Source organism: Rissa tridactyla, chromosome 1 (genome assembly GCF_028500815.1).
Source record: "Rissa tridactyla isolate bRisTri1 chromosome 1, bRisTri1.patW.cur.20221130, whole genome shotgun sequence".
Taxonomy (NCBI): Eukaryota; Metazoa; Chordata; class Aves; order Charadriiformes; family Laridae; genus Rissa; species Rissa tridactyla.
Window position 1 is genome coordinate 158,876,763 of NC_071466.1, and position 23,498 is coordinate 158,900,260.

General features: G+C 44.1%; 1 long non-coding RNA gene across 1 annotated transcript in view; it reads left to right on the forward strand.

The window, feature by feature from the left end:
* LOC128918285 (uncharacterized) overlaps positions 1-23,498 on the forward strand; it is a 42,608-nt gene that overhangs the window by 14,992 nt on the left and 4,118 nt on the right. The window contains exons 6-14 of the long non-coding RNA XR_008469485.1: positions 626-924; positions 3,474-4,945; positions 12,080-12,269; positions 14,922-15,102; positions 17,527-17,741; positions 18,350-18,877; positions 21,184-21,262; positions 21,792-21,835; positions 22,289-22,408. This is a non-coding gene — a long non-coding RNA (uncharacterized LOC128918285). The remainder of the gene's footprint in view (positions 1-625; positions 925-3,473; positions 4,946-12,079; positions 12,270-14,921; positions 15,103-17,526; positions 17,742-18,349; positions 18,878-21,183; positions 21,263-21,791; positions 21,836-22,288; positions 22,409-23,498) is intronic.

Consider the following 23,498-nt stretch of genomic DNA (forward strand, 5'->3'; position numbering starts at 1 on the left):
TCGTACGAAGTCACTGTTGCTTGGTATTGGGCATTGACCGCTTACAGCATCACTTTAGAGGGAGCTGGCCCCATCAGCAAGGGTCAGAAGCACATCCACATGTCTGCGAATTCAACCTTATTCAGGATGCTCAGAAGTGACAGCGAGGGAAGTCATGTACCTGTTCCCTGGTGTGGGAGCTGGGGAGCTGGCTTGTGTCTTTTGCTTTCTTTTTTTTATTTATTTTATTTTATTCTCATCTTCCCACCCTACACACCTGACTGATGCTGAACACAGCCCGTCCCTTGGGGAATGTAACATTCATTTTTTAGTAGGGAAATGGTCTTGCAATCATAAAAAATTGATGGCTGTCTGAAGCAGCAGTTAATCTTGCTTGAGAACTGCATCATTAACCTACAGCACAACGTACACATTATGGACACATTTATAAATAGAAGAGAGTGTAGACTTCAGTTTCTAATTTCCTTCTTGCGGAGACTCATAAAAATCACAGGGAAAACACTACTTTTGACATATTGCTGTGCCAGATCTCTCCGCTTCTGTAGCTCCTTTCAGAGGAAGGATGGCTCTCTGTGGCCACGTCAGTGGACTAAGAGAGAAGAGAGACCTTTTTGCTCTTCTTTAGGCAGGTGGGTGACTTCGGGATCTCTGTTGTGACACCAGATATCATGTGGATATCTGATTATCACCACACACAGCAGCCCAGATCTGGGTGCAAGAAATCTGTCACGCTCAACAGTGTGAATAGTTGGGATCCCAGGCACAAAGCCGCCAGCCTGTCAAGCTTTGGTCACCAGATGCCTTGGCTGGACCTGGATACCCTGGAAAATATTGTTTCTCATCCTCACAAGTTCCTGGTATGCTATTCTGTCCGGGATTTTCAACTGGGACATGGCATACTGACTCTCACGGTCCTCACAGAAGGTATCTGCCAAACAACCATCTCAGTCAAATAACTTGTATTTTGAGTCATACCCATGATGTGACCTGAAAAAGTAGGTGCGTCCTGAGCCTCACATGACGTCACATCATTGACATGAGAACAGAAGGTGGAGGACATCCAGCACAACATTGGGAATGTTCTTCCTGCATCACATTTACCGTAAACAGTGATTTAATATCTTGACCCACAGCAGTAAGCCCACACATGTATGTCCAGAAGCACCAGGCGCTCTGTCCAAGTCAGGAAGAGCTGGTCCATGTGGATTTCCTAGCTCAGGGTAGACCTGTTTCCCCATGAACTCCCTGACATCACTGTCTTGGCGCTCTATTTCTCCACCTGTGAAGAGAGAGAGCGCAACTGTTGTTCTTTTGTCCATAGTTTTGTTTAGATTGAACAAATTTTATAATAATTGGTTACATTATATAAACTACACATTAAGCTGATAATAAATGAGAGAACTTAGACCAATTTGCCCCAGCCAATGATCAAGACCTGCTGTTTGTTCTGAATTACTAAACCTTTCTGCAAGGCATTTTGGGTTTCTTTTTTTTTCTTTTTTGAGTGATAGATAAACAAGAATTTTTCTGTATTTTTCAAGCAGAAGGCATCAATTAAAAAAAATAAAAAGCACCATTTGACAGCATCCCACTTCTCAGGTGTGTTCAGCCCATTTCAGCAGCACAGTTGCAGAAATGGTCCTAAATTTGTTCAGCTATGTATTCTGTCCAAGATGACCCAATATTTCCTTCCCTTTTGTATAAATGCCAACCGCAGATATCTTTCAAAAGGACTAGAAGGTCACAGCTAGCAACCTGGTTCTCAGTTGCTCCTAAATACAGTGGAGTTAGGGTTGCCAAAGAGGAATTTGCAAGTTAGAGGAAGAAGTGGAAAAGATTCTGGTCGGTGGCAAAAGAGGGGAGGACTCCCAGTTTTATTGCAGCTGGGTACCTTAAGCACTACATTTTGTTATCTTCTGCCTGTTTTTCAAAGACAGTGACATTGGCTGGAACTGTAATGAGTGGAAAGCAGTAGCTGAGAGCTTGCTGTCAACAAACATCTTGTCGAGCTGTGTGCATGTGTCATTTGCACAGAACCTCAGAGGTGTTTCCTGATAAGACGCAATCTGCTTGCTGTTCTCAAAGTTTAAAAATGATGGCAACAGTACTCTGCTTATGCTGTGGCCCTATATACTTTTAAAACACATAGGTGAGTGGATAAAAAAAAAAAAATTCCAGGACCTGTTGAGAGCCTGTAATTGAAAGTCTTATTTCTCAAGCGTACTCCTAAAATTTCCGTTCCCCCTTGTACATTCACTATGGAAATTAATTTGGTTCAGAAAAGTTATTCTTGGCAAAACAGAAATCTGTCTTTGGGAAGTTTCATAGTGCAACCAGTCACTAAAACCAGACTTAGCTGTCCCAGCAGCATACCTGTAAACAACTGGGAGTGAATAGAGAGCTTAGAAATATCCCTCTTCCTAGATTTTATTTTTTGTTTAGAAAACAAACAAACTGGAAAGATTTCTTTGCTCAGGGATGGAGAGGACTGAAAGCTCTAGTGAGAGCTGAGCTTAGCGCTGGTAGGAAATGCGTGAATTGCATTCAGTTCTGTGGATGTCCTGTGTACCTGATGTACAGAAGCCTGCTATTTAGCTGGGCCACTCCTAAGCTGTAGGACAAAAGTATTTTCCTTACACCCCCAGCTTGCCCTCTTTAACCACTGACATATGCGTTTTAAGGGACCTACATATTAAAGAAAGAATCCTACGAGGCTGTGCCTGTCAGTAAACAGAAGGGAGGACATTTAGGGCCACCGATCCACCCAAGCATCCTCACAAGCTCTGAGTGTTGCATTCAGGGTTTTGCTGGACCTGCATGTCGGCATTGGTGCCACTTGGGGCTTGTCTCCATGGGAGTCAGTGTGCGGGAAAGCTAAGCCGTGAACCTGGAGCATCCACTTTGCTCTGCATTTGTTTCCTGCGCAGGCACTGTGTGCGCTCTGTGTGTGTGGGAGGCAGGTTGCTCCGCTCCTCATGCAGTTCAAGCACAAGCACGTGGGAAGTCGATACGCTGTGCACTGTAACTCACTGCCTTGCTTGCTGCACGCTAACTTCTTCTTTGGGGATGCTCTAAAGGTGACATTGACATGCCCTGCTCTGCGAGGGCAGAAGTGCCTGTTCCCAGTCTGTGCTTGTCAGGAATGTTCTGGAGTCCTGCTGCGGGGCTGAAGGTTGTGGGTACTACAATAGTACTGTAGTGGGTGAATGGGGTTTTTCTGTCAGCCCAGCCACCAGCCTGCTGGGTGACTGTGGAGAATCATCTCACCCTGCCCCCATACCTTGCCTTGTCTTTGTCTGTCTTGTCTATTCAGCTGCAAGGAATAATAAATATCTTTTTATCAGCTAATTATGGAGAAAAAAATATTCAAATTGTTAGTAATGAGGGTCATGGAGGATTCTCCCTTTGGGGCAAGCTTTGGGACACTTACATTGTTGTATGTAAGTGTCAGAAATGGATTCTGCCACTTGCAGGTGATGGTGTTGATGTCGAAGCTGCACTGGGAAGAGATGGAAGATCTCTTCTGAGCAGGAGGAAAACCCCTAAGGAGTTTGTGTGCTGTGGGTTTTCTCCTGTCCACCTCTGCAATTTCAAAGTAGCTGAGGATATCTGAAGTCGAGCCTAACTTCTGCATTTAACAGGCTCTGCACTCTACGTCTGTCTGAGTAAAGTCATCATCAGAAATTGGCATCCCGAGGAAATTTAGAGGTACTAATCATGTGAGCATGCTTTGTGGACCAGTGGCTTACTATGTCGCCAGCACAGTTTGTAATCTCCATAGAGGTGGGTCAAGTGCTTTTGGCCTTGCTGTTCCCCACTGCACCCGTTCTCCAGATCCTAAATATCGCAAGGGGATTAATCCGCCTTTCACGTGAGACAAATCCTGCCACCTTTCAGCAGCAGTAGGAGCTCCACAATCTGATCTCAGTAGAAGCGGTGTCTTGGTCAGATCTGTGGTAAATGGTAAGTTAGTGGGCCCTGACCTTCCAGCCTGGTGATTCTCTCCAGAGAGCAAATAAACTTGCTGTTGGCAAGGGGGACTTCTGTATCGCAGGCAAATGTCTGTTAGAAACCAAACTGGGCCCAAGCCAAAAATAATTACTGAATGTTTAAGAAAGTATGTCAGGATTTTGCCCTATGGCCCTTAACAAGAAAGAGAAAACTCCTTTACCTTGCTCTAGATGGAAGCTTATTTTTCTTGTTACAAATTAAATAAAAATGATAGAAGAAAGCATAGTGAGTTATTAGAGCTGGTAGCTCAGTCTGACCTTTTCCACTCCAAAATCTAATCCCAAAGAAGCAGGGTTCCTGGAAATCTAATTTTGCCTTCGAGGCTGATTAATTATTTGATCATGCAATCATTGGCCAGCCAAACAGTTTACCTCTCCTGCATGGCCGCTGTTCTAGTTAACAATGTAGCCTCAGAGAATAATCAGTTTAGAGTTTAAACTGAGAAGCTGTAGAGAATTTCACACATTATAACTGGATTTACTCCCACACCTGTTTCTTAAACAAGCAAAAATAGGTGTCTGTATAAACACAAAGAAACACAGAGCTTTCAGAGGGGTGGGGTAGTATAAACAGCTACTTTGATTGTTGGTGATACAATAGAAATTTTCATGTGGTAGACATTTTACACAGCATCCCTTGTTTTTAAGTGATGTATCTTTGGGACCCACAACCACTCAAAACATCTTGGTGACAGGATGGCAAAGCCAAGTAGCTCCAAGTGCTGGAGGGTGAAGGCACTTTAAGCACAGATCACTGGCTGCTACGGCCCTAACACAGGGTGAAATAAGGTGGAGCACGAAGCTGGGGGTCAGAGTAACCCCGTGATGCTGGCAGCAGGAGATGCTACTTGTTTGCTTCTCCCACTGCTGAAGACCACACAGCAGTCCTTGCACCAGCCTTGAGGAGTCCTCTGCGTGGGAGCTCTGCTCTGCAGGTAAGATGCGCTACTGTGCTTGCAGTCACCAGGCACTCGGTCTATCCTGCAAATGCACAGTCTTGTGAAAATTGTATCATCTCTTCCTCAAAGTGGATAAGACTGGGTAAAATGGTAATTTTTTTTTAATTGGCATTATGGTTTTCTGCAGTGCCGATGGAAAAGTGCAGGGATACGTACGGCATGCATTTGACATCCTTACAGTTTGTGTGTTGAGAAATTTTGCCAAGTGCAATTTGAAAATTTTGAATATTTGTTTGGAGTTTCAAGATGGCCAGCAGCTTTGCTGGATGCAAGGCTATGCACCACTACTGGCCACACCACATATGTGCACTTATTTCTGTCCCAGGAATTGTGCTTGGGCATCTGGAAATACTTGTCCCTGAAATGATAGTGAGGCACTGGGATAGATTATCGAGGAAGACTGTATTATTTTTGGTGCTGGAAAAGGTCTTTACAAAACAGGTAGAAAACTGTCCATCAAGCATGGCATATACCTAGTTCACCCCTGCAAGCATCAGCTCCTGTCCAGCTCTGTGTCCATTATGAACTCTGTGTACATTACCAACTCTGTACAAAAAAATCCTAGAGAAATGTGGGGATGCCCACTGTAGTGTGGATGTTTGCCTTGCAGCCTCCCTGCAAATAAAATCTTCTCTGACAAGAAATGGCAATCCTGGAAAAGCCTCCCACTCTTCAGAATAGCCTTCTTTGTAACTTGTCACACATCCCTCTCAATGACATTTCTCTGTTTCTGCTGAGACAAGGGCTCATCTGTAATTCTCAGTAGAAGAAGTCCACATTATAAATACTACCTTCCCCCCTGCCAAAAGGTAAAGATGGGAACAGCAAACTGGTTAAGAAAGGCATTTTGTTAAAAGCATGTTTCTCTGTATAACAGCGGGTTTTGCAGAATGTGCTGTTTATGAAGAGGGCTTTCTCCCAGAGATGACTGTCTGCCAGGGAGACTAAAATACCCTGGTGTGGGCTTCTCCCTCACCCCTTTCCATATCCTGAAGCCATTACATATCAGTTCTCAGCGTTGTTGGTTTCCCTGTGCTATCCTGCTCTGCTTGTGGCTTAGGGGCAAAGCTCGCTCATCTGCTCTGAGCTCAAGTTGTCTGTAGCAGAACATACAGCCCCAGCACAGACTGGAGACATTCCTTATCTTACACATCTCTTCCTGATCTCTACAGTCATCCCCTGAGAAAAACGCAAAAAAGGAAAACATTTTCAAAGGATTTGTAATGTCTGGGGCAAGAAAGAATTTCCAACCAACCCACTCCACCCCACACCCTGTCAAAATTCCCAAACAAAGGCCATGTGGGTGATCACATTTAAAGTAGTAATACAAGAGAATGTTTACTCTGAAATTACAGGCAATATGCGCTAATTCCTTATTCAAGCTGTACAGGTGGGAGGAAGCCCCTTACTTCTAAAGCAATGTCACAGTACCTGTTGAGGGGTTTCGTAAGTTCCTCTGTACCTTTGGTGTGGAGCAGCTGGAGTGTGGTGGTGGTGGTGGGCTACTCAGGTCAAGGCCTGGTTTTAAAGTTCAGGTGAACACAAGATCATTGGTGCTGCACCGACTCTGAGATGCTCTGATGGGAGAACAAGGATCATGCGAGCGTATTTATCAATAGAAATTGACAAAGAGAAGAGACGGGCTAAAGGAAGCTTCTACTGTAAAGCTTTGTTTATGCAGACATGGTCACCTTCAGCACAGCAATGTTATACCACTGCTTCAGCAGCTCAGCCTTTGTCCAAGTGGAAAAAAGCCTGCCGATCTTCCACGCCGTAAAATACTGCTTACGTAAAACACGCAGACAAAGCTCCTGTATCCCTGAAACAAGCTTGAGGTTGTGGATAATTATTTTGGGAAGGAGAGAAGTGAAAGCAGCTGAGATGCTTTTATCCCCCCTCCCTTTTTCCTTCTTTCGTTTGTTTTGCCCAGCATCTCTGACTTCAGGAGAAACCTTCAAGTGAATGACACTGAATTACTTGCTCTTCTCTCCGCTTCTTGGCGGGACGGACATGAGTTTATCACAGAACAAAGTGATATTCGCACTCCGCCGACGGCCTCCCCTCACTGTCAATTATGTTGGGTGTCTGGGAGCAGACAGAGGGTACCCAGTGCTTCCTTGCCACAAGCCTTTCTCCCAAAGCCACCCTTGCCCCTCAGTAACCCTGCTCCCAGCAAGAGGCCAGCGGGAGGCCTGTCATGGCGGCCTCTGCCTGGCCCTCGCAGACCTGATCTCTGTCACCTGCCACCACAGCGCATGGCCAGGGCTAGCCATGGGACTCCAAACCCATCCGGCAGTTTTGAGGTGACTTCCAAGATCCAGATGGGGACCGGGGTGGCGGCGGGTCAGTTTCAGCCGCAGTTTGTGGTGGCAGTTGGCCCTGAGAGGGGCCTGCTGCCCTGCGGCACCTCCCGCCCCCCGACAGGGTTATCCCCCCCTATTAAACCGTCGGGCAACGCGACCCTGCACCCGGGCTCCGCAGCCGGCAGGCCATCGCTGACGACGCTCCCGCCGAGGTCATCCCCCACGAACCCCTCGCCGTTCACGGCAGCGCCATGAAGCGCTACCGACGGCAGCCAGCGCCGCCCCGGCGCGCCGCCAGGTGGCGCCGCAACGGCGCGGCCCCGGGCCTTCCCCGACCGCTCCCGGGGGCTCCCAGCCCCGCCGAGGAGCCCCCAGCCAGCCGGCCTCCTTCTCCGGCTGACAGGTAAACCCGAGGCTGTGTGTTTTCCCCTAGACCAGAGGTGTACGTGGGTTATTCACCACCACACGCCTTCGGGAGAGTGTCGTGATCCCGTGCCGCCGGCCCACAGTTTATATACATTTCAAGATGATAACGCAGCTGCTATAAATTGAGAGGGGAACAGTGTATCTCGAATAAGTCCTCCTAAAAGCTCGTTTGTCACCAGCGAAGGAAAAGCCTGGAGGGCTCCTTTGCGCGCTGTGAGGGGGGAACACGATGAGGAAACGGCAGTGAAGCTGCACCGAGGGGAGACCGGCAACGGGCAGCAAATGGTTAAAAGCACCCCTGCCACAGGGCTCACCCGCAGCTCTTTGTCCTCTCACTGTGCTTCATATAAAGGGAAAAAAAACCCCATAAATAAACAAAGCAGGAGATTTGTGAGCTTCTCCTCTCACTACCTGCGGAAATCTGCGGAAAGTCTGGCCCTGACAGAGCTTTTTTGTCCTGCCTGTTCAGGTAACTCCTGACCAAAAGCAGGCCATAAACTGCGAAATGTAGGGGAAAAAAAGAGGCAAGTTTCTTATCAAATTGTTGTTTAACTGTGGTGCCGCTGGAGGAAGCAAAGTGTCCGTACTCCGGCTCTCCCCGCAGCGCGTGCCCGAGTCCCGGGGAGCCAAAGGGGCCCCTGCGGTAGTGAGGGTGCGGGGGACACGGGGGACGGGGTCTCCCCCTCCCTGCAGGCCATGTGCCACCCCCTCTGTGCCCCGCAGCCCCTCCGTCCCCTCTGCCTCCCCCTCCACTTCCCAGGCCTGCAAAATTCAGTTTTATCCGTCCGGCTGAGGAGCCTGCTGCACTACGGCAGGATCTGACCCTGCTGCACTACGGTGGCAAGGGAGGAGGAGGAAATTGCCGTTTAGCAAAAGGCCACCCAGGTAGCTGTCATCCAGGGCCTCCCTTCTGGGAGCAGCTCAGCGTAGGGGAATTCCTGCCCCTGTCCCAGGAGATCTGGCTCTGCGTAGGCAAGAGGGCAAAACCAAGTTCATTTTCAGGCCTGAGTTCTTATTTTGTATTCTTTCACCCTAAGGGTCTCTGTTTTTCATTATGGTTTTCATTATGTGTAGGGCTGGCCCTGGGAGCCTAGAAAAATCCCAAGTGCCTTAAGGGCATAGAAACACTAGCCGCTCCTTCCTTTGTGGGGAACTCTTTAGTAAACCAGATTTTCCAGCTGAATTTCAACACTGATTTGTCCCTAAGACCTAGAAGCAGCACTCAGACACCTCCCCCCCCCCTCCCCGGTTTGTAAATGTGTATCTGCTTGGGGGTAGAAGATAAAAGCTGCTCATTTGGTCATCAAGAGTTAAATGAAGGGGCAGCAGAGCTCTCCTTACCTCATTTAGATCCAATATAGCCTGATACCTCATCAAGATCCAATATAGCATCCCCTCAGGCTGCATGGGTATTGCTGCCCTGCAGTTCTTGCTTTCTTCTCTGGTGGGGAGAGAAGGGCAGCTCCTTCTGCCTTAGTCTGCTTTAATCCTAGGTGATGTGACGGCTCCAGCAGCTCCTGGAGCAGCCACAGCCTGTCTGCCCTGAGCTAAGCAGGGCTGCACTGGTATAAGGAACGCGCTGAGATGGTCCTTTATGAGGAAGCCAGGACTAAAATTGTCTGGTGTGTTGTGTGCATCAGTATAGGGCTGATATGCTGGAGGAGAAAGGGGTTTCACAATTCACATGAGGTATGGAAAAGGGAGGGGAGAGCCATTTACCTAATCATCATCTTTTACTCTTACCTGTAACTCTGTGCATCCACATATTGACCCATGGTTGCCAGCAGATTGTAAACCCACTGGGAGAGGGGCTGTCTTTTTGTTCAAAGTATATCCAGTACAAGGTACTGTGATGGCCTTTTCACTGATTAGAGATCTGTAATGACACCATGGGTAATTACCAATGATAAATATTGATGGCAAAAGCAAAAGTGCAGAAAAGAGCCAGGAAACCTATTCTATTCAGTATTACTTGGAAAGCAGATGAAACAGACCATAAAGAGCTTTTAAGCTGTTATGATAGTGGGTGATGCTGAAATAGTGCAAGGAGGGAGGTGGCTGCTACTGTAGGAGAAATAGCTAAGGTTAATATGAACAAGTTCTTTGGGATCAAAACATTTATATGCTATATTCTAGCTTGCTCTCCCACTTCTGGTTCATCCAGAAGTCTTCGCTCTTTCCTGAGTGGTGGTCACATATGACAATGTGGTGGCCACATATGACAATACGCATGCTATCTGTACTTTGGAGGTAAAGGAGTGGAGGCACAGAAGGTGAAGCACTGGCCTTACGTAGCATCTTAGTATTAGAAGCAGAATAAAAATCTGCTGATGACAGGACTAGCAATATTAGCCTACTAATGATACTTCTGCAGAGAAGAAAAGACAGTACCCGAAGGGCATGATGGTAACATCTCACTCTGTGTGAAGGATAGTGCCAGTCCAGAATTGGAGATCCTCTTAGTGTGTAATGAACATAAATAATTTGCCTGCAAATCTGAAAGAGAAACAAAGAACGGCACCAACTTGCTTTTGAAAAATTGCCTTTATTAGACCAGTCTTGCTAAAATTGCTGGGAGTAACAGATTCTAAAATTGAGCTACTGAATTAGTCTCAAATGGAAACTGTGACAGCCAGCCTTAAAGTGGAGAAAATTGGATTTAAGAATTGGACCTTGGGCATAGCAGGATGTCTAGGAAGTTGCTGTGCTATAGCTGGTGAACTCATATGGAGCATAGATTTCATGCTGGTGAATAGCAATGTAATAAATGTTCTACAGAAACATTACAAACCCAGGCTGGAGAAATTCCCTTTAAAGAGGTGACCCAGGTGAGAAAATGCTTTGTAGACAAGTAATCTGCTGTGAGCAAACTGCAGCCCTGGAGGGCTACAGTCACACTCACCACCGTGTCTGGTATCTTCCCAGCGCATGAAGGAGGAAGAAGGAAATGCTCTTTGAAACAGAGTAGTGAGAGTGGAACAGGCAAATGCTTTTGAGTGATTTCATGCGTGCAAAAGCATTTCCAGGGTCAGGCCTCAGTTACAAAGATGCTTGAAGGACAGCAGCTCTGGTAGATGAGGAAGCCCTGTAGCAATGAGAACAGCTATGTCCTTAGGGGGTGTTAGCTTCTGGCTCCAGGGGCATGGATAAGGAAAAGGTGAAGGCAGGTGTAGAAAGTTTTGAAAGGGGCCAAACACTTAAGTAAGTTAGGTCTGAAAGGCTTTCTGGAGAAGACAGTAAGGTTTATTAATGTCCTCCTAATATCAACTTGCTTCATTCACACGAGGGAAAAAAATCCTTTACTATTACCCACTCACAAATGTTAGTTTCTAGTCTTGAAAAATCTAGCTCTGTAAGTATTTTGCATGGAAGAAGAATCTCTTTGAGAAATACTTGTGAGCACCTTTGCTTGTTGGGGTTTAAAGGAGTGTTAGGTTTCATAGGATTAAGCACCTAAAAGGCATTAAGGATAAGCAACAAAAAAAAGCCCTTAACAACTCTACAAAACCATTTTTCCAATAGACTTTCCTACTGATATGCTGTATAAACAAATACAGCAGCTTTGTGGTATTAAACTGAAGGTTGTTGCTGGTTTCTTAGAGACCCATATTGTGGTTCTCCATCTGCCTGCTGGTTTCTGTATTTATATCTGGTCTTAGGACTGTCTCTAAAATGCAGTAGTCATTCTTGGCACTGGCTATCAATGTATTCCTTAAAATAATCAAATGAGGTTAATGTGTTGGTTCTTTAATTCCAGAATATAAATTCATACTTTCAGCATTTTGTAGTTCCTCTGTGTAAAGAGTCCGCACCCGCTGGCAAGTGCTGAGCAGAATCCTGGGTTAGCCGTCAGTTTTAGTGCAGACTTCCTGTGTCTCCTGTGACTTTTAACTTAATCCATCTCCCTGTCTCAACTCCTTATCAGCAAGATGGAGGTGATAACACTACCCCATAGGGGTGACAGGAGGCTAAATGTAATCAAGACATTGTGCAAGTGTTATTGTACTAACAGCAACAAAATACCTAAGATTTCTTATCTTAATATGAAGGTTAAGCAGGCGCTAATACAATCGAACTCTTGAGAGGCAGCTGGTTTGCATTCTTTTTGCTGATAACAGGGAGCGTGCTTTGTCCAGTTTCAGACCCCTCATCAAGAATGCAGTCGTATATTATTGGACTTCTTTTTAGCTGCAAAACGAATTGCAACGGGCATAGCATGTGGGTATGTAATGCTATCCGAAATGATAAGGATCACATTTCCAACAGAGCTGCACACTCTAAATGGAGATTTGGCATTTTCTAAAGGGTTCATCTCCCATTGAGAACAAGAAGAGACTCAGGGAGCTTAAGCGCTTTTGAAAAAAATCTGGCCTCTTTACAGGAGCCGAGCTTTCTTAAGACTGAAAAAAATGGAGGAGGGGTGTGTGAAATCAAACCATAAACGAGCTCGGAGCAGTGGCACCCTGTGACCTGGCTGGCAAATGGAGTAGCGTAAGTGTAACGCGCACGCTGACGGTGAGAGAGAGAATTATCACAGAGCTGAGGAGACACCTGGATCAGAGCTTCAAAAGGTTAATACGCTTGTCACAAGGCAGAAGTTCATCTCTAGTGGCAGCAGTAGCTCTTCAAAGCTCTTCTGACTATTTGTTTTACCAGTGCTGTATGCATCAGTATTGTGCTTTTTAGCTGCATATGTGGCCTTAAAATCCTAATCCTGTTCTGACTAGGGTCAAATTCAAAGGCTTTTCCCTGCCCCATCCCCTTAAGCTTCTGATACAACTTTTATTGTGAGACAGTCAGGCATTATACTGATTCCTGGGTATAAAAATGCACACCTACGTTTTCTTATTACGAGAGGCATCCTGCTCCATTCACACACACTGTAGAAAGGTTTTTACTTCCAGTTGGATTGAAAAGCTTTGCAACTAGTCAAATGATAATATTTTTTTTTCTGTTTCTCAGTCACTGCTTTTTTGTTCCTGTTCTGAAACCACGTTTCACAGACGTGCTGGAATACCAGCACACACGGAAGCATAGCTGTCGCTCTTTTGTAGCACCCTTGCCTTGGTGCTCTGCATGCCAGAAAAGGAAATGCCCGGCCTCTTCTTCTAGATGATCTTGTACAGAGGGAGCCATCTTGGATCAGTTGGAATTAGTGTGATATGTTATCACTCCTATCAGATAATGGGTACCTGTATCTGTTTCTGTAGGAATACAGGTTTTCAGTGGACTTTGCTCTGAGTTCCTCTCAGGTTTGTATGGATCCTCCCTCCAGACACTGCCAGATTATGAGTCTATATAGTTTTCAGGGGAACGTTTGCCATTCTCTATGCTGCCATACTTCCTTCCAGCTCTGTATCTTGCTTTGAAATTCTCACCTTCTAGGCCAGATAGCGAAAGGCTGTTTAGTACTGGTCACTGAGGAGTTTGAATTGTCAAGGTGTTCTTTGATGAATTCTGGTAGAGATTAAACAGGTGTAATGGCTGGCTTACCAAGTGCTCAACAAGGTGATTTGCTGCAACAGGCACATAGTCCCTTTCCTCCATCCATGTTATACCAATGTGCAACCCCACCTTATACTGTGCTCCTCAATGACCACCTCACAGGCAATTCCATGGATGAGAAATGAAGCAATGAAGAGCTGCTATATTCCCTCTGTGGTGCAGGCAAACCCATTTTATCCAAGGACACTGGCGGTGTGGTTTCATTTCTTGCCCTCTGTGCGGATCGGGTACCAGACCCAGGTCCATCCCTTGCTTGTGGCCTGGAGAAGATCCAGCCCAGCATGCATAGGGGGATTCTGAATTCACTTTCTTCTCTTTGTAACTGGAAGGTTTTAAACTGAAATCCCAGACACCATTAAACTGACACTTATTTGCCTTCTGTCTGGGGTAACTGGTAGATCAATATTTTGGTTAAGAATATATTTTATGCTAGATATAATATTTTGCAAGATGACTGACTTGAAAATATAGAAGAGTTTAAATGTTTTGCTTTTCAGGTTTTATGTGCAATAAAATGATGACTGGTATCAAATAGATGTAATTTAATTTTTATGTGACTGTTTCTCCCTCTCCAATTCTCAAATAAAATGCTCAGCACCTTTTAAAAAGCCCACCTGCACTAAGAGACTGCTTTTTGTTGGCCTCTAGAGCACTAGTTTTAATTTGCTAACAGGAAAAAAACTGTTGAAGGAGGATTATACAAGCTAAGAGACATTTTTAGAATGAGAGAGAGAAAGTGAAATAGCAGGCAATGAACTCCAGGAAACAAGACTCAAGCATAGGACGAATGGGTGCAGCTGTAACTGTGCATCCTCTTCTGCAAAGTGTGTTCAAACTGATTAAATTCTGCCCATTTTGCTTGCTGGGGAGGTCCCCCAGATAGATCATCCAGGAAAAGCAGGATTGCTACTGCTCTTTAAAAAGGCGTTTCAGCTTCTTTAAACCATTGGGTCCTGCTCAAAGGAATCTCTCTGGCAGGCTGTATTACCTTGCTCTTCATTCAGCCCATGGTGACCTTCCTCCCCCATTTTGGTCATCAGCATGTCCAGGATGCTGCACAGAGAGGAGCCTAAATACGTATATCTGGAAGTGCAGATGTGGGAGAAGGTCTCTGTGCCCAGCAAAGGGGACCCGCTCTGCTCCTGGAGCCCTCCCTTACTGTTGATGCTCACATCTGTACCATGCATGAAGTCAAGCAAAGGTGGCAGGAGGCCTGCATGGGTGAAAGAGAAGTTCCAGACAACCCCCACATATAAAAAGAAAGAATACAAGATGCGGGAGCAGGAACAGGTGACCCAGGAGGAATGTAGAGACACGTGTCTGAGTGTGCCAAAGCTCACCTGGATTTGAATCCAGTGAGGGCAATGAAGGGCAACAGGAAGGGATTCCACTAGTACATCTGTAGCAGAGGAAAGAGTATGCAAAATGTGGGCCTGATGCTGAATGAGACAAAGGACATGGAAAAGGCTGAGGTATGTACTCAATGCCTTTGCCTTGGTCTCTACTGGTAGGAGTTGCTTTCAGGAATCCCAGGCCCCTGAGACCAGGGGAAGAGTCTGGAGCAACAAAGACTTACCCTCAGTAGAGGAGGATCAGGTTAGGGAACATGTACACAAACTGGACATGCAGAAGTCCATGGGACCTGATGGGATGCTTACATGAGTGGTGAGGGAGCTGGCTGATGTCTCTCCAAAAACACTTCTGATTATCTTTGAAAGGTTATACTGATCAGCAGAGGTTCCTGAAGACTGGATGAAAGCAAATGTCACTCCTATCCACAAGAGGGGCAAGAAAGAGGATCTGGGGAACTACAGGCTGGTCAGCCTTACCTCAAGAGCTGGGACAGTAATGGAGCAGCTGATCCTGGAAACCATTTGCAAACATATGAAGGATAAGAAGGTGATTGGGAGTCATCAACATGGATTTATGAAGGGGAAAACATCCTTAACCAACCTGGTAGCCTTCTACAATGAGATGACTGGCATGGTGGACGAGCAAAGCGCAGTGGATGGTGTTTATCTCGACTTTATGACACCATCTCCCACTGTCTGTCCTCACAGAGAAACTGACGAAGGGCTGAGACTTCCAACCCCAGTGTTTAGAGCTGACAACTGTCCTGAACTCCAGTCCTGGCTGAAGGAGTTGTTAATGTTATTATTTGATAATATACTTAGCTGCAGGCTGGGAATCTCAGGTGGACATAGCTGCGGAATGAAGTCAGGGAAAGGGACAGATGTAAGATGCAGCCTCCCCACAGCACTCTATTCCTTGTCAGTCTTGGGCATCTCTTTCTCCCCTGGGAGCATGAGGATTTCTCTGGAGGGATAAAACACCTAATTCCTTTCACAGATTTACTCCCCAGAAGCTCCTGGTATACAGCTGTGGTACCACTGTGTTACTTCTACATTACCCGTTTTTTCAACACGAGGATTTGCTGAATGGAATGTCTTTCTTTGTTCTTTGAACAGTGAAAACCTGGAACCCATCTTCTTTATTCCCAAAGGATGTATGCCCGCACAACTCTTTCCAATATAAATAAAGTTTCAAATAGTTAAGGATTGCGGAACTGAGCTCATGGTGTACTACAAAGAGTCTTAAAAAAAATCTTGCATTTTTTGTTGCTGTTTAAATGGCTCAAGTAGACCATCTGTTTCTGAAACAGCTCATGTATTTTTGGATTTGGTTATGAACTGACCAGGGCATGGCAAACATTGCAAACTCATCTGTGAAGATACCTGTTTTTATACACAACATGAGACTGGCAAGAGAGATGTGTCTACTCAGTGTTTTAGAAGTCAGACAGGAATGGTATGACTTCAAATTGGCACAGCCATGTCCTTGTCATTTCACTTCACTTCTTCACTACCACCTAATTTGTATAAAACAGGGAAAGTTTTAAATGGCTGTTACCATAACGAGAGCACCCAATGAATGCCTTATTTGTGGCAAAGGAAAGCAGTCCTTCTAAGGTGACTTCACTTAGCCTTCTGTGATTCACATGGGATGTAGAATTACGGCATTTGTTCTTAAGCAGAATTATGGATGAGACCCAAGACTAACTGACAGCTCAGTTATTTCTTCCTAATGCATTTCATTAATAGCCCCTGCACCTCTCACCTCTATGAAATTGGCAACTAGTGAGGTGCCTGTAAGAGGCTAATTGCCTCCAGAGTCAATTGTCCTGGAGCCAATTGTTAATCCCCTGGTGTTAATTGCCAAAAGCAGGAGTAATCAAAGTAGGCAGGGGGCATAGGAGCTGCATGCATATTAGAGCTATGTAGCAAAGCACAGAAGGTGTTCAACTCTGCTCCGTGACACCACAGCAGAGCTTGGCAAGTGGAAACATGATGAGGCACTAGCCGAGTGTAAATCCCGAATGTTTTGCCACATTTTTCATTCATCACCTTCAGATTGCTATTCTACTTGTGAGCTATAAAACAGGTGGGGTGAAACCTGGGCCCTGAGGAGGTCAAATAAAAAGTGTCTGACTGGGATGCCAGTACTACTTGATATTGGGATGCCAGTAGCAGTGTTGTGGTGGGTTTGGAAAGAAAAAGAATGGAGGTGCAACTGCTGTATACCTTAATTCTCTGTTTTGCCATGGCTTTTCAATTTGGTGTTTACAGACAGAAGACTGAATTTAATGCTAGGGTTAAATGAACCTCTGGTAACTTCTGCTGAGTTGATCCTGGTAGATCTTCAGAGTGTTTGACTCGTACTTTTGGATCTGTTTTCCTAACATAAGGGGACTGAGTACCTTACTGAGAAAAAAAAAAAAAGATAAAACTGTGCTATTATTTTTCATGAACTAAAATGCATAAAAAACTATGAAATTATACAGAATGTAGTGTGGACCAAAAATCTGACCTATGTTTATTGTTTGTTAAGTTAAGGGGAAGGAGGTGTATTTGATAAGATGCCTATTTGGCACATAATCTGTTGCAAAAATCTTGCTAGGTTCCTCTTTCATTCTGCCAGACTGATGGCTTTTGAGCATCCCAGTTTACAGCTTCTGTCTAGACTATGGTTTGGCCTTTTGTTCCTGGTGTCAGATGGTGACTTTCAAGAGCTTGAGTCTGCTGCTGTTGGGCAGGGATGGAAGTGAGTATTCCACTAACCTCAGCAGCTGGAACATCTGTCGAGGGGATAAAACCATCAGTCTGGACGGTTGAGTGATAAGAGACTTTGGCTGGGGAGCTTTGTCAGTATGCGTGACAAATGTTTTATCTCCCAGCTTACAGCATAATGGTAATACTTCTAAATAAGTACAGATTACTTTAGATCTATTTTTAATTTATTTTTTTTTTTTACCTGCACCTGGAGGAGAAGAAAACAGAAAACTTATGTGACTATTGCATATTGTAATGGACGCTTTGCAAAGGAATAACAACAATGATTAAGTTAGGTTACAAATTCGAGTCTGGAAAATGCCTGCATAACTCGCGTGACTGAGGAACACTTGAAAAAAACACCCACAAGATTTTTGTGATGCTGGTGACACAAATAGGGAAAAGAAAAGAAGAAGAAAAAAAAAGAAGGTAAGATTACTGCATTGATAACATTAGGGTTAGTGAGCAGCATAACAATAATGGATTCAAAGAGCACCTCTGTAAAATACACTTTGTTTTGGTTCAGATTTCAAGTTGGCTGCAAGTTGTACCCGTAACACACAGTGTAGATATGCTGAAGAGCCATCTACGAAGGTCTGCCCTTCAGCATCTTTTTTGCTTTGTGTAATATAGTGCAGTAACATGTATAGGAGCTGTGAAGGGGGGTGAGGTGAAGAGGAAATAAGCTTTGTGACCCAGTTTTATACACAAATTAGAAGGTTTAATTTGAGGCACAACCATTTCATCAGGTGTGTGTTGCAACTTAAACTGTCAGGATGATTATGTCCCTGGAGAGAGAATTTCATTTTAATTTTTTTTTCCCTGCCCTAAATGCAAAGCTACTTAATATTTGTTGTAGTACATATGAATTTGGCACCTGCTGCTAGCATTGTGACAGATAGAGGTAGTTACAAAAATTATCATAGATTTATAAATAAAGTCATGAAAAGCACAACTGCAAAGGTTAAGTTAAAGGTAGAGCCTGCCATTGGACTTAGTTATTGAAGAAACAACTCGGCTTTCCTTTCTTTTCTCAGCCCTCTACCGTATGGCGAGTCTGAAACTACTGAACATTGAACCGAAGCAACAAAGTTTCAGGTATTTTAGGGAAACCTTCCCTAGGCAATGCAGAGGAGACCCTCTTCAGCTGGAGCTTCTCTAACTGCCCCCGAAAGCGCAATAAAGAGAAGGGCAGTTACAAGCCTTTGCTTGCCACCAGAAAAGGAAAGGTGATCTCCTAGCATGTCGTAGTATATTCCCTCCCAACTGAGGACCAAAGCCCATGAGGCTGGCTGTTGTCAGAAACACAGCACTGGCTGCTCCTACTTGAGTACCTGTGAACGAGTTTTACAATAGCGGCTCCTATGCCTCAAAGAGGACTCTCTGCCTTCAGTGCTAGAAGAAACCTGTGGTTGGCCTTCAAAGGGAAGAGCAGGGAAGCAGAAAGCCTGAAGGAGACCAGAAGCACCAGTTGGTATTGCTGAGCCCTTCTGGAAGAAGAGGTGGTGTGGTTCCCCAGCCTCATGTGGGATTTGTGCCAGGGGCAGGGATTGCCACTAGTTCGGGTCTGTAAGGCCTCAAATCTCATTTCAGTAAAAGTTGTGTTAATATGTATTCAAAGCTGTGCACACACTGCTAAAATCCACTTCCCTAAAGTGCTTTCTGGTCATGGTTTACATTCTCCTTAGAATGAATCACAGATTATTTTTTTTTTTTCCTTAATCCCATCAGTTACATGGTGGGTTAGCAGGCTGCGGTTTGAACTAGGTCTGTTTAATTTTTTACTTCGCAAACAAACTGGTGGTAATGTGGGAAAGGAGGGGAGGAAAGGTTTGTAGTCTAAACACTCAAGGGATGATCATATCTACTTCCTCAGTGTATTGGACTTTGCTTTGGCTACTAGGCTTTGGTAGCGGGAAGGCTGCAGGGGTGGCCTCTGTGAGAAGAGATGACCAGACCCACTGCTGTCCAAAGCTGAGCCCATCGGCGAAGCTGGTGGCACTTCTGTGGAAACACATTTAAGAAAGGGTAAAACATGCTGCGTAGCAGTTGTGAGAGGGAGGAGTGAGAAAAAAATTTGAAAGAAACTGCCCTGCAGACACCCAGGTCAGTGAAGAAGGAGAGGGAGGAGGTGCTCCAACCACCAGAGCAGAGATCACTCTGCAGCCCATGGACAAGACCATGGTGAAGCAGGCTGTCCCCTTGCAACCCATGGAGACCATGTCAGAGCAGATATCCACACTGCAGCTCATGGAGCATCCCACGCTGGAGCAGGGAACCATGTGCGGAGGAAGGAGGGGCAGTGAGGAACTGTTATGGACTGGCCACAATCCCCATTTCCCATCCCTCCGTGCTGCTCAGGGCAGGAGGATGTAGAAGAGTAAAGGAGTGAGGCTGAGCCTAGGAAGAAGGAGGTTTGGGGGAAAGACTTTTTTTTTTTTTTTTTTTCAGTTCTTCATTTCGCACCATCCTACTCTATTTCTAATTGGCAATAAATTAAATTATTCTTCCTCAAGTAGAGTCTATTTTACCTGTGACAGTAATTAGTAAGTGATCTCCATGTTCTTATCTCAACTCATGAGCTTTTCCATCTTATTTTCTAGCCCCTGCCCTGCTGATGAGGGAGGGTGAGAGAGCAGCTGGGTGGGGGTCTAGCAGCTGGCCAAGGTAAACCCACCACACTCAGGTACCATATGGCCACACAGAAAGTTGATTTGGTAAACGACACACACAAAGGTAATAGAGATCTCCAGTCTTGGTGAGAATGAACAGCTAGCACTATGTGGAGGTGCAAACTTCCTTGAACCGATCTGACAGCACAGCAATCTCTCACTCCACCAGTGGCTCATCTCCCCTAAGAAAATCTCACTCTCCCTGGTTATGCCAAATGCTGGCTCAATTGTATGGAATGATTTACTGAAAGAGTGGCACTCTGTCAGTAGAAGTAGATCAGTTTGCTTTTCAGTAGTCTGAGTTTGAAATACTCTCACTCAAATGGATGCTGCACCAGCAGTTGTTATTTATAACATGATTTGAAATCCTTTTTGTGTCATTGGAAAGGATAGTTTGCAGTGGCATTGACAGAAAACTTTCTTCTCAAGGTTAGCTAAATTTTTTTTTTGAGGGGGGTGGGTGGAAACCAATGTGTCTTTCAGGCTGCATTTGCAACGATAGTTGATTTTGAGACTAGTGAAAAGGGAATCAGTGCAGGTCTGAAAGTCATCAAAGTTATGAGCTTCTGCAGTCCAAACTACATATATGCATTCTCTATGGGTTTTACTTAAATATTGACTACAAGAAAATAATGAGGCAGCATGGAGCCTCCAGAAAGCATTTCTGCACCCTTTTTTTTTTTTTTTTTGGACATGAATCATACAGCAAATGGCCATTCTTCTTCCTGTGCAGGGTCAGACAGACAGCTTAATGGTATTCATTCCTCATCAGCCTTTGATAGATGTTGTAGAGTCGATATGGATATGTTATCCTAGCCCATCTCCAGGAAGAGATAAGCTTTGATAGAATTATGGCTCACGTTTCATAAACCAGATCGGAAACCATACCTGAATGACTCAAGAAAATGTGCTGTAGTTGCTGCTCTTGCTCTGTAAGAAGTTGTTACCTTGTTGTTCCAAAGAAAGGTGACATAAATATCCCTTTTTGCCTTCTAGGCTGCTGAAGAAAGACTTACTAAAACTGGGTAACCTTTCTATTTGTGCTAATTTTTCTTAATATGGTTAAACTAGGGGTAGGTTCAAACCTTTTCCTTAGGTCGAGATACGCTTCACCATGTAAGCCGCATTTTTCCATACTCAGCTATCAACAGGGTTTTTAGATTCTCTTTGCTGGAGCTGAGTTGTGTTCTCCTTCGCAGAGACTTCATAGTGCAGTTGGAATCACAACTCCTGTGTAGGCAGTTCGTAAGAACGGGGGAGCCACACCAGAGGGGAAAGGTAAGGGAGTAACTCATTATACAGACGCAATACTGGTGGAGTGACGAATGTGTGAAGTGATTTGGAAAAATGTCTTTACAGGTTGGATAATATTATTTCAACAGCTGCTGTGTGATTTATTATCTCTGTTCCCTCTCCTGTAATATCACTTAGACATCCTTTAAATAGAAAGAGTCCCTGAAGTCACACCTTTTAATTGAGGAGGGATGGCGAAAGAGAAAAAACCCTAGCATTTAATTAGCTCTAGAAAATGCTTTTCTTTTAGATGTGTTTCTAAACTGCTCCTTATAATCCCATAGTGCTTTTCAGTTAAGCACCTCATAGCACTTCTCAAGCCTAAGGTCACTGCGGTGTAGACAGTGAGGAAAGTCCTACTTGTAAGTATGAATTGCTGCCTCTCCTGTTCAGTCTGATGATTTTCAGGAGTGCAATTGTCCTCTGGGCACAAAAAAACTTGTTTTCAACCTCGGATCTGTTTTTCACACCTGTACTTCTACTGGCTTCAGTAGATTTTTTTTTTTTCTCCTAGTGCAAATGTTAGAGGAATGAGACATAGGAAAAGCATAACAAGAGGTAAGAGGTATGTGACTTTCCACTTAAGACTATGTTGACTTGCTGTTGATTTTGGAAAATCTTCAACACATGTAAGTCCTAAGGACTTCAAGCATACATTTACATCAAATATGTGCATAAACTGAACATGTAGTAGTGATACATGTAAAGTAGAATGAAAAATTGCACAGAACTTGTTTCACCACTGAAAAATAACAAAGGATTTTCCCAGCATCTGTTGACTTAAAATGGTCTTCTGAACAAGTTCAAGGCAAAGAGGATATATGTTTATCTTCAATTTTAGCATTAAAAAAAAAAAGAAGAAAAAAGAATAAAGGATTTTCTGGTGATCATAATGAAATAAAATCTTGTATAAAAGTATTGAATTTTGAGATAGGGTTAAAAACTTTTAATGGGAAACAATTTACAAAGGAAAATGTTTGTATTTGTCCCTACTTGGATTTTTTTTTGTAGAAAAAATATAGGAAAAGGGAGGACATATTATTGACTTGAAACAGCCTCTACTGAAATTAACATGCACAAGTAACAATGAAGAATGTGGCTCCCATTTCTGACTGCAGGTTATTTTGTAAGGTAGGTGACAAGAAAACAGGATATAATGCTGAACATTAGAGTAGAGAAAATACGAGATTTAGTAGCATTTCCTTCAAAACTAAATGAAATTTAGAAACCTGTGTTGGGATTTGTTTCACCTAACTTTCCTCATGTATAATATAGGTGTCTGTAGCAGAGCTAGACATCCAGAAGCTTTTCAGTCAATGGGCACTTTTAGGGCATGATTTATCTCGTTGCACTTTAGATGTCCAAAACAGGGCAAATGAATTGTGTCATGTAAATGTGTATTCCTTTCTGTTGATGAACCATGTATTGACATTTGACCAGTTGGGGACCAGCTGGATGGGATATAAGAGTTGGTGAGAAGAACCTACTCCAGAAGTGACAATAATAATGGTTTTGAAAGAAATACTTTACAGAAAATACCAGCAATTTATTTACATAATCAAAAATAATTAGAAACTATTTCAGAAAAGACAAACAATCATGTTTAGGGTAAACACAGGAGATGATTTTGTCTTTAATTTAAAAAAGTAGAATGGCAACAATCTAAGTAATGGATTTTCCAGTTTCCTTTTTCTTTTTTTTTGGGTGGGGTAGATATTTTCCTTACTCCTCCCCCCTAGTAATAATTTCTTCTATGATTCTCTTCACCGCTTCTGCAAAGATAGTTCTTCTATTTTAAGTATGTGTGTTTGTTCCTATTCAGCTGTATTTTTCCCCTCCAGAGTAACATAAAAGCTACTCCAACTCTTGGAGACAAATCAATTTGCTCCTGAAAGCAGCTTGCCTGGATTTTAGCTGAGAAAGTGCTGCAGGGTGAATGGAGGAAGCATGCTTATGTTTCGTAAAGTATATGCAGTTTGTACTCTCCTGGTGGTGTGCTGCTTCTGCTAGCCAACAGCTACCACATCTTGCCTTCCTGGCTACTAGGTTTTATTCTGAGACTCTTGTGTCTAATAAGCAGTGTAGCAGGATGCCAGCAATATGTTCTGAAGAGCATATGAGTAATCCCTGGTATCTAAGAATAGAATTAGGATGAACAACCCTATGGAAAGCCAGTAATTCCTCTTTATTTCATCCTCTGTGTGCTCTGAGTCACACTTCA